Source organism: Artemia franciscana, chromosome 3 (genome assembly GCF_032884065.1).
Source record: "Artemia franciscana chromosome 3, ASM3288406v1, whole genome shotgun sequence".
Lineage (NCBI taxonomy): Eukaryota > Metazoa > Arthropoda > Branchiopoda > Anostraca > Artemiidae > Artemia > Artemia franciscana.
The window spans coordinates 35,872,424-35,888,780 of NC_088865.1; the positions used below are offsets into that span (position 1 = coordinate 35,872,424).

The 16,357-nt window shown below is 33.9% G+C and overlaps 1 protein-coding gene across 1 annotated transcript in view; it reads left to right on the plus strand.

The window, feature by feature from the left end:
- The first annotated feature begins 2,934 nt into the window (after nt 1–2,934).
- Nucleotides 2,935–16,357, plus strand: part of LOC136025224 (synaptic vesicular amine transporter-like) — an 89,687-nt gene continuing 76,264 nt past the window's right edge. Inside the window, exon 1 of the mRNA XM_065701047.1 lies at nt 2,935–3,071. The gene's annotated coding sequence lies outside the window, so the exon portion shown is untranslated. The remainder of the gene's footprint in view (nt 3,072–16,357) is intronic.

Here is a 16,357-nt window from a genome sequence, read left to right on the forward strand (position 1 = left end):
ACCCCTGGGGATAAAAAATAAATAAATAAACACGCACCCGTGATTTGTCTTCTGGCAAAAAATACGAAATTCCACATTTTTGTAGATAGGAGCTCGAAACTTCTACAATAGGGTTCTCTGATACGCTGAATCTGATAATGTGATTTTCTTTAAGATTCTATGACTTTTAGGGGTTTTTTCCCCCTATTTTTTAAAATAAGGCAAATTTTCTCAGGCTCGTAACATTCGATGGGTAAGACTAAACTTGATTAAACTTATATATTTAAAATCAGCATTAAAATGTAATTCTTTTGATCTAGCTATTGATATCAAAACTCCATTTTTTAGAGTTTTGGTTGCTATTGAGCCGGGTCGCTCCTTACTACAGTTCGTTACCACGAACTGTTTGAAAGAAAATAATTCGGTATTTCGGGGCTTCTGACATTATTACTCCTTTGCGGAAGTTAGGCTCAAAATTGGAAAAGGATTATATTTTTTCTCTGGGCCCCTTCCATCTCTTAGTTCGTTTATTTTCCCGTTAGTTTTCACCTGTTTTCGCTTTATAGTTGTGTTATCACTTAGCAGTTCTTTCGTCAGTTGAGTTATGGTTGCGGTATATATGTTTTATCGCTCGTATAGTTGTGTTATTTTCAAATTATACTCCATAATAGAGAGGCTCCGTACACCCAGCATTGTATATTAAGCTCTGAATTTAGAGGCTCCGTACACCCAGCATTGTATATTAAGCTCTGAATTTGACGTTTTTTTCTAACGTGACCAGATTCGTCCTGCGCCCTGCGCCCTTTTCATTGAATTTTTCTTCCCCTATGACATATTTCTCCAAGGAAAGATCCTCCCACATAGCCCCTCCCCTCAACCCTACCTCAAAAGCCAAACAAATCCCCCTGAAAACGTCTGTACACTTCCCAATAACCATTATTATATGTAAACACTGGTCGAACTTTGTAACTTGCAGCCCCCCCCCCGAGGGACTGTGGGGGAGTAATTCATCCCCAGAGACATTTTTATTATGGTTTTCGACTATGCTGAACAAAATGGCTATCTCAAAATTTTTATCCGTTGACTTTAGGAAAAAATGAGCGTGGAAGGGGGCCTAGATGCCCTCAAATTTTTTGGTCACTTAAAAAGGGCACTAGAACTTTTCATTTCCGTTAGAATGAGCCCTCTTGCGACATTCTGGGACCACTTGGTCGATACGATGACCCCTGGGAAAAAAACAAAAAAACAAAACAAACAAATAAACACGCATCCGTGATTTGTCTTCTGGCAAAAAATACAAAATTCCACATTTTTGTAGATAGGAGCTTAAAACTTCTACAGTAGGGTTCTCTGATACGCTGAATCTGATGGTGTCATTTTCGTTAAGGTTCTACGACTTTTAGGGGGTGTTTTCCCCTATTTTCCTAAATAAGGCAAATTTTTCTCAGGCTCGTAACTTTTGATGGGTAAGACTAAACTTGATGAAACTTATATATTTAAAATCAGCATTAAAATGCGATTCTTTTGATGTAGCTATTGATATCAAAATTCAATTTTTTAGATTTTTGGTTACTATTGAGCCGGATCGCTCCTTACTACAGTTCGTTACCACGAACTGTTTGACTACTCTACAATTATAAACGCTGCATGTACTGAAGTAGCAGTGCTGTATAAGAAACTACAGTAAATAAATAAGTAAATAAATGAAGATTTTGTATAAAGCATGTAATGACGACAAAAAAAAAATCTTGATTATAATACAGTGTCTGGGGAAATTATGGTTTCAGAGAATTTTCAAAAGTTAAAGTATTTTGTCTGAGTTTTTTGTTGCCATTTTGCATACACTCTCTATACGGGTACGTATGGGTAAGGGGGAAACCCTGTAACCCCAAAAAGTTTTGTAATTTTGAAAACATTAAAATTCGCCATCTGAATTTGTCATTGTGTTTAATTTTTCTGAGTTTAAAATTCACACCCCTTTCGCCTAACATGTTGTGTACTCCACCAAAAAATAGTTCTACCAGCATGTTTTGTGCCTGTGCATCATGGTTATACCGAAGCAATACGATATAGGGAACTTTAAGGAAATAGAATATGTGAGTTTCATATTAAGGTATTCTTTGACAATTCTATCATGCCTTGAAAGCATTTTAAGAGAATCATTCAAATGGTATGGACAAAAAATCGTAATGTGAAACGCAGCAAATATACTGGATTTTGATTTCCGTTAGCCCTTTGTAACACGACGGTGCCCTTTGAAAAGAAACGTATGAAGCTCTCCATGTCAGTATTAACCAAGCTAGATCTTGTAAATAGTGCTTCACGTTCTTTTCCGATATTTGTCACTGTGTGACGTCACCGTTGACAAAAAAAAGAGCGCAAATTCCTTCATATTGTCACCCTTTTCAGGCCTGTAATGCAGAAATGTAGGCACACGCAGTGACAAATCGAGGGGGTGACTCCCCCTCCTTGGCATTGGTGTAGTTTGATCTTGGACAGTTCTTATGTATGTTTAAACGAGTCTGTCAAGCAAAAAGAAAGTCATTTAATTCAATTCTGGCTTATGAAGATCATAAGAATCCTACGGACCCATTCAGCCAAAAAAAAAAAAAAAATAGATATCATCAAAATTATAGCCCACGACCTGAAATGTCCTCCGTGGGGGGGGGTAGGGATACCTTTATTCGTTAAAAAAAATTAGTTCGTCATTTTAAAGCTTGAAAGCTTTAAGAATGTAAAAATAAAAATAAGATTCATGGTTTCACTTTCTTTGATTATAAAATATATATTCTTTGTGAACAGCATCAAGAACCAACCTGAAAGTATTCCTTTGAAGTTGTTTTTTCTTTTATATTGCGTAGGATACGATGAATATAAATGATACGGCCGGTCCCTTTACTCCCAATCCCTAATTATTCCTAATGGAAGATGGAAGACCTGCGCCCAAAGATAAGTCGGAGACAATCAACAAGTGGAAGCTCTTAGAAGATTTCAGTCATGGTCTATTAGCCAACCGGCTTAGATAAGCTGTCGGTGAAGGGGTAATATGAAAAGAAAAAGGAAGGATTAGTGACCGCAAACACATTTTACAGGTACAAAGTTAATGCTTTATATCTCCAGTTTCAGTTTTCATTCGTGCAGTAACAGCTCTATCAGGCCAACTGGAGGACAAATTGCAGGGTCCTTGAAACATTTTATACTACCCGGAGACTGGAAAATTTGCCAAAACTTGAAAATAAAGGAAGACTATGTTAAAAAATTACTTATTTGGTGTATGTTCAACTTTTGGGCTGGATGCTATGTATCCATGATTTTTTGCTATTAAGAAGCCAAAAAAGAACATACACAAAATTCCGCGTTTCATGGAGAGGGGGTTTGATCCCCCTCCGCATCAATCTTCTTGAATCTAAAGTATAAAGGCAAACATTTTGTACTTTTTTTACGTTTATATCCAACTTTCGTTAAAGCTAACCCCATAAAATTAGTCTTGCCAGAGAATATCCCAATATTTCACAAAAAGGAGGCCAAAGACGTAAAAAAAATCCCAATGGAGATATCGTATTTGCCAGTTGGTCAACTACCTAGCAAATACATTTCCCACCTTTGTTGTTTTTGTAAAAAAACAGCAAATATTTAGGTAGTTTAGGTAGTTCATTGATCACTACCTAAACAAATATCTGTGGTGGTTGAGGGAGGGGGAGGGGGTAATAGAAGTAAATTTTCCATGGATGGATTTCTCAAGGGAAGGGTTTTTCCAGGCAAAAATTTCTCATGAAGAGGGACTGTGGATTTTTTGGTACGATTTGAAAAATAATTTCAGACCTCAGAAATTGAATAAGAAACAAATTTTTCAAATGAAAGAAAGGAACGACATTAACGCTTATAACAAAATTAAAATATTCCGTATTTGAGAGGACGGCCCTTTCCTCGACCATCACTCTTTACGCTAAACTTTGTATTTTTGGTCCAATCCTTCGAGAACGACTCCTAAACACAATGGCTATTTAATCGGAAATAATTTGAAAACAAATTTTGAATGAAAGTAAATATCTCCATTAAGCCAAAATGAGTAGAAATAAAGTACAAAAAATCCTCAAAGCGTAACCAACCACAAGTCACATCAATGAATGGATGAAATCTAAAAGACCAAAACATGATTTGCACTTTATTTGCACTTTGAAAAAAAAATGAATGTGGATTGACAGTTTAATGTACATATAAAGATACTGATTCCTTATATTCCTAATATTTTTATTTGTTTAAAGTTAAAAAAGGGAAAATTTAAGATATATTTTGTTTCAAACAGTTCGTTGTAACGACCTGTAAGGAGCGACCCGGCTCAATAGTAACCGAAAAGCTAAAAAACAGAGAGTTGATACCAATATATACATCAAAAGACCAGCAATTTTATGCTGATTTTTAATATATAATTTTCATCAAGATTAGTCTCACCCATCGAAAGTTAAGAGCTTGAGAAAATGTGCCTAATTTTAAGAAAAGGGGGAAACACCCCCAAAAATCATAGAATCTTAATGAAAATTAAACAATCACATTCGGCATATTAGAGAACCTACTGTAGAGGTTTCAAGCTCCTATCTGCAAAAATGTGGAATTTTGCATTAATTTTGCGTGTTAATTTGTTTTCTTTTGTTTTTTTTTGTTGATTTGTTGATTTTTTTTTCACAGGGATGATCATATCGACCCAGAGGTCCTAGAATATCGTGAGAGGGCTCATTCTAGATAAAATTAAAGTTATAGTGCCTTTTTTAAGCGACCAAGAAAATTGGAGGGCAACTAGGCTCCCTCCCACGCTCATTTTCTTCAAAAAGTCACCAGATAGAAATTCTGAGATAGCCATTTTGTTGAATATAGTCAAAAACCCAATAATTATGTCTTTGAGGACGACTTAATCCCCCACAGTCCCGGGGAAAGGCTGCAAGTTATGAATTTTGCCCATTGTTTACATATAGTGTTGGTTATTGACAAAGCATAATGACGTTTTCAGGGGTATTTTTTCGGGCGGTGTAGGGGGGGGGGAAGGAATGAGGGTATACGTGAAAGGATCATTCTGTGGAGGAATTTATCAAAGGAGAAGAGAATCTCCATGAGGGAGGCGCGGTATTTTCCTGCATTATTTAAAACAACAATGAGAAATTAAAAAAAAGACAAGTTTTTACAACTGAAAGTAAAAAGTTATTAAAACTAAAAATGAACAGAAATTATTACATATATGAGGGGGTTTGCCCCTCCTTAATACCTCGATCTTTAACGTAAAGAATTTTTGATTATTTCAACAGAACTATTTATTCTAATTAAACGCCCTTTGGGGTTCAGGGGTCATTCTTGAAGAATTGGAGCAAAATCCGAACTTAAGTGTAAAAAGCGAGGTATTGTCGAGGTGGCGAACCCCCTCATATACGTAATAAAAATATATGAATAAAGAAGTTCATTATATAAGTTAATTTATAAATTAAAAGTTATTATAAATTAAAATTTAGTGGCCTAATTAAGTATAAAAAAATGAAGGGCAACTGGGCCCACTCCCCCGTCCCTTTTTTCGCTCTTTACTGTTACCTTTTGTGTTCGTTTTAATTTTTAATGTCGCTCTTTACTTCCAGTTAAAAAACTATTTTTTATTTAATTCTGTTAAGAACAAATCATGTTCTGGTCTTGAAAAGAAAAGGGGGTTGTCAGCCCAATCATGTTAATTTCTGTTAGATCTGAACATGACTCGTCATTTCTGTAATTTCTGTTCGTTTTGCTTTTCATTTATTCATTGATGGTGATTTGTGGTAGTTATACACTTTGAAGATTATTTGAATTTATTTCTGCTCATATTTGGTTTAACAGAGCTCTTTGATTTTCTTTGAAAAGCTTATTTTGTGAATAAGTTTTTCAAATTAATTTCTGTTCGTTTTTAATTGAAATAGTCTTTTTCATGGTAAAAGAAAATAATACTATATATCTTTTCGTTTTTTGTTTTTTTTTTTCAAACAGTTCGTGGTAACGAACTGTAGTAAGGAGCGACCCGGCTCAATAGTAACAGAAACTCTAAAAAACGTATTTCTTATAACAATAGTTACATCAAAAGAATCACATTTTTATGATGATTTTAAATATATAAGTTTCATTAAGTTTAAACTTACCCATCAAAGGTTACGAGTCTGAGAAAATTTGCCTTATTTTAGAAAATAGGGAGAAACACCCATTAAAAATTATAGAATCTTAACAAAAATCACACAATCAGATTTAGCGTATCAGAGAACCCTACTGTAGAGGTCTCAAGCTCCTATCTGCAAAAATTTGGAATTTTGCATTAATTTTGCGTGTTAATTTGTTTTCTTTTGTTTTTTGTTTATTTGTTGATTTTTTCCCAGGGATGATCGTATCGTCCCAGAGGTCCTAGAATATCGTGAGAGGACTCATTCTAGATGAAATTAAAAGTTATAGTGCCTTTTTTAAGCGACCAAGAAAATTGGAGGGCTACCAGGCTCCCTCCAACGTTCATTTTCTTCACAAAGTCACCAGATTGAAATTCTGAGATAGCCAGTTTGTTGAATATAGTCAAAACCCAATAATTATGTCTTTGAGGATGACTTAATCCCCCTTCATGGAGAAGAGAATCTCCATGAAGGAGGCACGGTATTTTCCAGCATTATTTGAAACAACAATGAGAAATTAAATAAAAAAAACAAGTTTTTACAACTGAAAGTAAAAAGTAATATTAAAACTAAAAATGAACAGAAATTATTATATATATGAAGGGGTTCGCCCCTCCTTAATACCTCGATCTTTAATGTAAAGTATTTTTGATAATTTCAAGAGAACTATTAAATTCTAATTAAACGGCCTTTGGGGTTCAGGGGTCATTTTTAAAGAATTGGAGCAAAATTCGAACTTAAGTGTAAAAAGCGAGGTATTGTCAAGGCGGCGAACCCCCTTATATACTTAATAGAAATATATGAATAAAGAAGTTCATTATATAAGTTAATTTATAAATTACGTAATTTATTACTAATAAAAACGTATGTAAATAAAATTAAAAGTTAGTGGCCTAATTAAGTATAAAAAATGGAGGGCAACTGGGCCCACTCCCCCACCCCTTTTTTCGCTCTTTACTGTCACCTTTTGTGTTCGTTTTAATTTTTAATGTCGCACTTTACTTCCAGTTAAAAAACTTTTTTTATTTAATTCTGTTGAGAACAAATCATGTTCTGGTCTTGAAAAGGAAAGGGGGTTGTCAGCCCAATCATGTTAATTTCTGTTAGATCTGAACATGACTCGTCTTTTCTGTAATTTCTTTTCGTTTTGGATTTCATTTATTCATTGATGGTGATTTGTGGTAGTTATACACTTTGAAGATTATTTGAATTTATTTCTGTTTATATTTGGTTTAACAGGGATCTTTGATTTTTTTTTGAAAAGCTTATTTTGTGAATAATTTTTTTAAATTAGTTTTTGTTTGTTTTTTATTATAGTCTTTTTAATGGTAAGAGAAAATAATACTATATATCTTTTCGTTTTTTGTTTGTTTTTTTTCAAACAGATCGTGGTAACGAACTGTTGTAAGGAACGACCCGACTCAATAGTAACAGAAACTCTAAAAAATGGAATTTTTATAACAATAGTTACATCAAAAGAATCATAGTTTTATGCTGATTTTAAATATGTAAGTTTCATTAAGTTTAAACTTACCCATCAAAAGTTACGAGCCTGAGAAAATTTGCCTTATTTTAGAAAATAGGGAGAAATACCCTTTAAAAGTCATAGAATCTTAACGAAAATCACACCATCAGATTCAGCGTATCAGAGAACCCTAAAGTAGAAATTTCAAGCTCCTATCACAAAAATTCAAAAAAATGTCAAAAAATAAAACATAAAATATCAAAAAATATCAAAAAACCTATCCTTTTCCACAAAAATGTAGAATTTTACATTTTTTGCCACAAGACAAATCACGGATATGTGTTTATTTGTTTGTTTTTGTTGGTTTTGTTGCCCGCTCTTTACGATAAAGTTTTTTAATTTTTTAAAACTTAGAGCTGAAAGAAAGAGTCGAAATTTAGCGTAAAGAACGAGGTGTTGAAGAGGTAACAGCCCCTTTCATATACGGAGTTATTTCTGTTCGTTTTAAGTTTTAATGTCGCTCAATACTTTCAGTTAAAAAAGCTTTTTTTATTTAATTTCTATAAGAATCCATAGTTTGGCTTGCTATATTTGTGTTGGAGAAAATTTTTCAGCAATTTTTTAACAACATACACCCTTTTGAAAATCTGGACACAAAGTATGTTGTTTATTTTAGTTTTTCATCCCCTCAAGTTAACCTGAAAAGCAAAACTTATGTGATTTATAAAATAATTCTATCTATGCTCTATGTTGTTAGATACATTTACACTGTTTCGATTTAGCTAAATTGGAAAAGCAGAAATAGTAACAGTAGTAGCCATGAAAGTTTAACCTTAATACCCTCAGTCGTTCTTGGGATATTGCTAAGATGTGTTATTAGCGACCAGCGCGCACACAGTGCGTTTTCATTTATTTTTAAGGCAAGATTTGGTTTTAGAGCAAAATAGGAAATTTTCATAACTATAAAAAAAAGGTAAAGGATACGGCATTAGACTTTACAGTCCGTACCGGCGGTGCTGATCTCCGTTTCTTGGCCCTTCAGCCAGGAAGTGCAATAGGGTGTTGGGGGCCAGCCATCCTGTGCTTTCGCACAACCTTTCTGTTTACCTTCCCCAGATTTCTCCAGGTACCCATTTAGAGCTGGGTCGACTCTGGCTAAGCTTACAGAGTCACGCCACTGACCCCCGTCCCAAACTGAAGAATTTGGTACACTGGGATTCGAACCCGCGTCCTCTCAGATAAAGGATCCCGAATCCAGCGCACCAACCCACTCGGCCAGGACGGCTCCTTCATAACTATGGGGGTCGAAATACCCAATATCTCTTGATATGTAGTTACTAGACCGTTCAATTATCTTGAACGAAATGAATATCCCAAAATTGTTATTAGATGTCTGTGGAAAATCAACGGGCTTGGGACGGCTGCTTGCCCTCTAATTACTTTCGACTCTTAAAAAGGACACTAGAATTTTTAATTTCCGATCGAATTAGTTTCTACAAAATTTCCATTAATTTTGTTATCTTAGCGGTGCTGCCTATGATATTGTTTACATGCCCTTTTGAAAACTTGCATGCACACAGTCTTCTCGTTTAGTTGAAATTGTCCCTAAACGTTCACTAAAAGATTAGCCTTAATACCCTTAGCGTCATTAGTTACAGTAATTGTAGTAGTAGTGTTAATACTATATGCATAGGGCCTTCTGGCTAGTTTAAAATCCACCCAATTTATCCTGAAAGGTGTTAATTAATAATGTAAGCCATTCTGGGCGATATTTGTAGTAGCAGTATACAAAATAGCAATATTTGTAGTAGATATAGTAGTATTTGTAGCATTATGCATATAGTAACTTTGTTTTTCTTCACATCCGTTCTGCCGACTAATTTCTCCTTATTCTAATAAACTATCCAAATACGAAAAATCTCTTCTTTATTCTTAAACAGGCCAATTGCAACTAACAAAAATGAACCAAATTAAAATTCTTTACAGTCTGAGTTCAGCCATCTCAGAACAAGCTAATACAATTCCACACAGACAAAGACTTCACACAAAAAAGGATTAAGCTACAAGTATAATTTACATAGCCGATTCATGACACCCCTTCCTTTCCCAAGAGGGTGGCAGAAACATCCTTAACTATCGCCACAATATTACATAGAATAGCCTTCAAAGTTTCCCTCATGTTGTTAACGGCCCAACAGTAGCCACGCAGTAGGTGGGTTCTTCTACTATGTGGTAAGGAAATCAGGGGTACCTTCTCCTTTACTTTCAGCCCAGCGGTGACCTTACACGGTTTACACGTTTTAATGTATTTTATCCTGGACAAAGGATAGAGACACTAAGTCCAACCGGTCCACACAAATTCCTCTTTACCGCTATACCACTCATAAGCTGCTTTAGGTCACACGGAGCATTCTTTCAAAACTGAGTAACGTATATACTACTTGAATTAAAAATTTTATCGTAATTCTTCTGACCAATATAAAAAATTAGTCATACGTCAATATCAGTTAGACAATCGACAAGGTATCTTTATCTTAAGATACCAGTTTCATTTACTTTCTTTTAAGTAACTAATCTGTTAATTAACTCAATTTCAATAAAAATTTACGTTAAGTGTTAAAAATAACACCGTAATTAAAATAACGTGTTTTAGTATCCCACTTCTGACACCAGTCTGTTGCCAACTAATTTCTACCTATTCCAATAACCTATCCAAATACGGATATTTTTCTTCTTTATTCTTAAACAAACAAATCGAAACTAAAAAAAATGAATCAACTAAAATTTCATTACAGTCTGAGTTAAGCCATTTCAGAACTCGCTAACGCAATCACACACAGACAAAGCCTTCACATGAAAAAGGATTTAGTTACAAGTGTAATTCAAATAGGGGATTCATGACAATCTCCTTCAACACAGGCTGAAAGTTTCAACTTAATTCCATAAGCCTTTCCTGAAGCATTGCTGATTCGTCCTCTTGACCACCGGGATGGGCATAGTGTGTTTGATATAGCTCAATGCAATATCAGCGTTCCCCAAATTTTCCTTCTTAATAAACTTAGCTTTAGTAGCAGTAGTATTAGTAGCAACTTTATGAGTAGAACCAGTAGCATTAAGATGCAAATATTCTATTTTGGTTAGTTCAACATCCCCCGAAGCAACCCATTTAAGTTTCAACTTTACACACCAAATTGTTCCTAAGGTATTGTGGATATGCCCTTTTGATAACCTACAACATACGGCATGATGTGATGCAGCTCACGTTCCCTCCTCAAATATTTTCTGAAAATTTCACCTTCATACCCTTAGGCATTGTTGTAATAGTAGTCGCAGCAGTAGCATTAGTATTATTAGGGCTATTAGTAGTATTAATAGTAACAGCAGTAGTATTAGTAGCAGCAGTACAATTAACATATTACCTTTTGTTCAGTTTAATATCCCTCTCGTCAAGTAAATTCATTTGCCAGCCCTTCTAGTTCAGATGTTAGAGAGTTTGACTTTCAATCAAGATGTCAAGGGTTTAAGTCCATATCGGTTTTTTTTCAATCATGGTCTTATGCATTCTATGTAATTATGTGAAGAACCTATCAAACAGTTCGTGGTAACGAACTGTAGTAAGGAGCGACCCGGCTCAATAGTAACCAAAAGTCTAAAAAATGGAATTTTGGTACCAATAGCTACATCAAAAGAATCGCATTTTAATGCTGATTTTAAATATATAAGCTTCATCAAGTTTAGTCTTACCCATCAAAAGTTACGAGCCTAAGAAAATTTGCGTTATTTTATAAAATAGGGGAAACACCCCCTATAAGTCATAGAATCTTAACGAAAATCACACCATCAGATTCAGCGTATCAGAGAATCCTGTTGTAGAAGTTTCAAGCTCCTATCTACAAAAATGTGGAATTTTATATTTTTTGCCAGAAGGCAGATCACGGATGCGTGTTTATTTGTTTGTTTGTTTTTTTGTTGTTTTTTTCCCAGGGGTGATCATATCGACCTAGTTGTCCTAGAATGTTGCGAGAGGGCTCATTCTAACGGAAATGAAAAGTTCTAGTGTCCTTTTTAAGTGACCAAAAAATTGGAGGGCACCTAGGCCCCCTCCCACGCTAATTATTTTTCCAAAGTCAACAAATCAAAATTCTGAGATAGCCATTTTATTCAACGTAGTCGAAAAACCTTATAACTATGTCTTTGGGGACGACTTACTCCCCCAAAGTCCCCGTGGGAGGGGTTACAAGTTCAAAACTTTGACCAGTGCTTACATAGAGTAATGGTTGTTGGGAAGTGTACAGGCGTTTTCAGGAGGATTTTTTGGTTGGAGGCAGGAGTTGAGAAGAGGGGGATATGCTGGGGGAGCTTTCCATCGAGGAATTTGTCAGGGGGGAAGAAAGTTTTCATGAAGGGAGCGCAGGATTTACTAGCATTACTTAAAAAAAAACAATGAAAAAGCTTTTTTCAGCTGGAAGTAAGCAGCAGCATTAAAACTTAAGACGAACAGAAATTATTACCCATATGAGGGGCTCACCTCCTCCTAATACTTCGCTCTTTACGCTAAAGTATTTTTAGTAATTTCAACTATTTATTCTGCGGCTTTTGTGATTTAGGGGTCATTCTTAATGTATTGGGACAAAATTTAAAATTTTTAGTGTAAAGAGCGAGGTACTGACGAGGGGGCGAACCCCCTCATATAAAAAAATTAAAAGTTCTAGTTGCCTTTTTAATTAATCGAAAATCGGAGTGCAACTAGGCTTCCTCCTCCACTCTTTTTTTCTCAAAATTATTCGATCAAAACTATGAGAAAGCCATTTAGCCCAAAAAAATAAATATACAAATTTCGTTTTAATTATTCCTCTGCGGAGAGCCAAAATCAAAACATGCATTGATTCAAAAACGTTCAGAAATTAAATAAAAAAAACAAGTTTTTTAAATGAATGTAAGGAGCGACATTAAAACTTAAAACGAACAGAAATTACTCCGTATATGAAAGAGGCTTTTCCTTCTCAACGCCCCGCTCTTTACGCTAAAGTTTTTTTACTGTTTTAAAATGTAGAGTTAAGAGAAAGAGTCAAACAGTTTTTTTTACTGTTTTAAAATGTAGAGTTAAGAGAAAGAGTCAAATTTAGCGTAAAGAGCGGGGCGTTGAGAAGGAAAAGCCCCTTTCATATAAGGAGTAATTTCTGTTTGTTTTAAGTTTTAATGTAGCTCCTTACTTTCATTTAAAAACTTGTTTTTTTTTATTTAATCTTTGTTAAGGCTGACCATGGTAGTTCTTAATCAATTCTATTTTTTTTATTATGCCAAAATTCACGATTAACTGCTAAAATTTAAGTGTTTTAAGCTTCATTTTTTTCTGTAGATTACAAGGAAAAAATGTTCACCACCTTTTTTGTATTTTCTTTTACTATTTTGAAAAAAAAAATCAAGTTATCCGAATTTGTCAGTTCACTGTTTCTTTAGCTCCCATAGTCTCCCACAAAAAGGTTGGAAGTTACTCAATACCCATCGTTCATATATAGCCTATTATTTGTTATTCAGTATTTATTCAGTCATTTTCTTAGGATTGGATTTTTGCAAGGCTGAGTGGGAATTTTTGATGGGAAGAGTTTACTGGGGAAGGAAACTTTCTGCAGAAATTCTCCAGGAGAAATTTTACACGGGAAGAGGAATTTTACACGGGCATTTCTCAGCATTACTTGAAAAAACAAATAAAATAAAACAAAAAATATTAAATGAAATGAAAGTACATTAAAAAATTGAATAAAAATTAAATAAAAAATAAAAATGAAATAAAAAATCAACTGAAAATCAGGAGCAACTTTAATGCTTAATTCAAACAGAAATGTATTCGTAAATGAGGATGGTTCCCCCCTCCCCAGAAGAAAATCCTAGCAGCGTTGCTTCTAAATTAAAGTCAAATTAAAAAGCGGCAAAGATTAATTTATAAAAGAAGTTTTCTGAGAGAAGTAAACAGCAAAGTTGAAATTTAAAACAAAAAAGAATTATTGCGTCATAGTCTACCTAACATATATCAATAAAACTGCAGCAAATAAACTAACTGACGATATTTCCCTATGTTTGTATGATTATACAAAACTAGCTCTTTACTGAAAACGCAAAAGCCAAGTATAAAAAACACGAATATTGATTTAGGAGTCAAAAGTGAGTGCGTAGCCTTATAACAACAAACTAATCTATAACGCTTTTCATAGTCTTACACAAGCTGTGATATCAGTAACTTTCAGTATACAATTAAAATTATCCTAAAATTTAAGCATAAAAACAAATATTATTTTAATAACCACCAAGTCATTGAACAACGTGCAAAAATAATTAATTGATTTATAAGGTAACTTCTTGGTCTCGTCAGCTATAATACCAATAGTGAGTAACATGCAATTCTAAATTGTAAAAGACAAGCTTTAGTATTGCTCGAAATAAAGAACATATAAGCCACAATATGAACTCCAGAAATCTGGTTATTTCTGTCTATGCAACGGTGAATTTCAGGCTATGATATAAATTCTTAAGCTAGTCTACAGTCCTAATGCTATCAAAATGGCTTCACTTCAGGCTTGTCTACAAACTAATAATGAAATGTCCTTTTCAGAACCAAAACAGGATCCAATCATTGGACTGAACTCATTGTGCAGAAGTGATACCAAATTAAACGAAAAAAGAAAATTAGGGAACAATCCTATTTTTTTAAGCATCCTTAATCGGTTTGTTTTTACTGTACCAAAACTCTTACATTGTTTTGTGTTTTCAGAAAGCGGTGGTTTGCTATAATAATACAAACTTAGGGAAATATCAGTCGGTTTATTTCCACTAGTTTTATCGATATATGTTAGGTAGACTGTGAAGCAGTAATTTTTGTTCGTTTTAAGTTTCAACTTCGCTCTTTCCTTTCCTCAGAAAAACTTTATTTTTTAAATTAATTCTCATCGGAAACAATTTGGGTAACTTTTGAAGATGAAGTTGAGGGTTTGCTCGTCTACTCACAAATTTAACTGATCCACGGCTTGAGCATAAGCTATTACTGCTATGACTAATTGATCGCTGCGAAACTGAAAGCCAAATGTCTGAAACTCATTTTGGATCACCAAAGTATTTACTTTATAATGATTCAATGTTGGTGATCAAAGAAATCTGACGGTTAAACTAATGAGTATCCTCTGTAAATATTCAGTTTCTTATCAAATCTGAGTCAGTTTTTTTCCACTGCCCCACTACCCTAAGAATGGCCTATTTTTAAATATTACACCAAAATGGCAATCCCAGTCCAAGGCCGTTCATCTTCCTTAAAATATCTGTCAATCTCCATCGAACAACTAGCACGCAGTGTTGCATGTTGCTCCTAGGCCTATATTGAAAACTAGCCTAAATCGAACAGTGGCGCCAATGCACTTTTTTTTTTTTTTTTTTTTTTTTTTTTTTTTTTTTTTTTTTTGAGGGGAATTTCTTCATTCAAATCTGGGGGTTAATGTGGTTTTTTTTTTTTTTTCAATGAAAATATCTAAAAATTGGTATTTTTCAAAGAAACAACCAAAACAAGGGTTTTTTTGTGAAATGTGAGGAGGGGGCAAAAATCTAAAAGGGGCGCAAATGCCCTCTTATTCTCTTTCTTTCCCCAATTCCAGTCACTAACATCGAAATAAAATAGTAGTTAGTGATTTTAAAAATCACAACTCATAATATGCTTTATTGCAGTTAAAATTAAACAAAATAAAAAAATTCATTAAACAAAATGAAAAAAACTGGTCACCATATTAAAACTTACACCATTCAGAATGCGTTATAACTGGGATAATTATTCTAGTCAGGATAAAAATACTGTAGCATTGAACGTGAAAAGATGGATAGAGGGAGAGGGAAATAGTCACCCTTGAGGGGGTGGAGGGCAAGTTTAGTCAAGATAATGGCTATTGTGTCACATTACAGTACTTCTTTTTAATATTTCATAAGCATATATATTTAAGATCCATTTTGTAAATAAAAAACTGTTGAAAATATACCATTTCAAGTAAAAACAATGGGCCGTGTAATGGGGGAGAATTGATCTCCTTCATTTTAAGCAATAGCAGTATTTTTAACGTAAATAAAAAAAGTTCTTGATTAAATAAGTATGACTTGATTTTTTTTCAAATTCTTTACAAAGAAATGTTTTTATATATTTGTTTTGAGGCTTTAATTCAAAGTGAATGTACTAAAACGTTTGAATTAACTGGAAAAATTTCCTTGAATAAGAGCATAAAAACCTTAGAAATTAAATCTAGGAGCAAAATTCGTCAGATGACAGTAGAGAGCAATGTTCAAAATTAACAGGAATTAACTTTATTGTGAGTTGGTAGCACCCCTCCGTTCCTGCCCTTTTTGGTAACTTATTCTTTACGGAAATCACCTAAACACTTCGGGAATAAATTTGCTTCATTACTGGGAAAGCACAAAATACTCTTTGATTGAATTTTTATGAAGCATGGTCATTATCATAGCTACTCTAAATGCTGATTGATTCATGATAATTAGTTAAACACGGTATTTTAATTTTTTATTCATTTTTAATCTTAAATTATTGTTGATTCAGTTTGAACATTTAATGTTTCAATCCAGCTTTGGATGACTGACTCATTTTATCCTGGATTAGAGTCCTTCCAGTATTTCTTAACAGGTAAAACTTACTATATTGCTTTATTTCCTTTTTTTATTGTAGTGATGACCAACCGGGTCTGGCAAATATAAAAAAATTAATGTC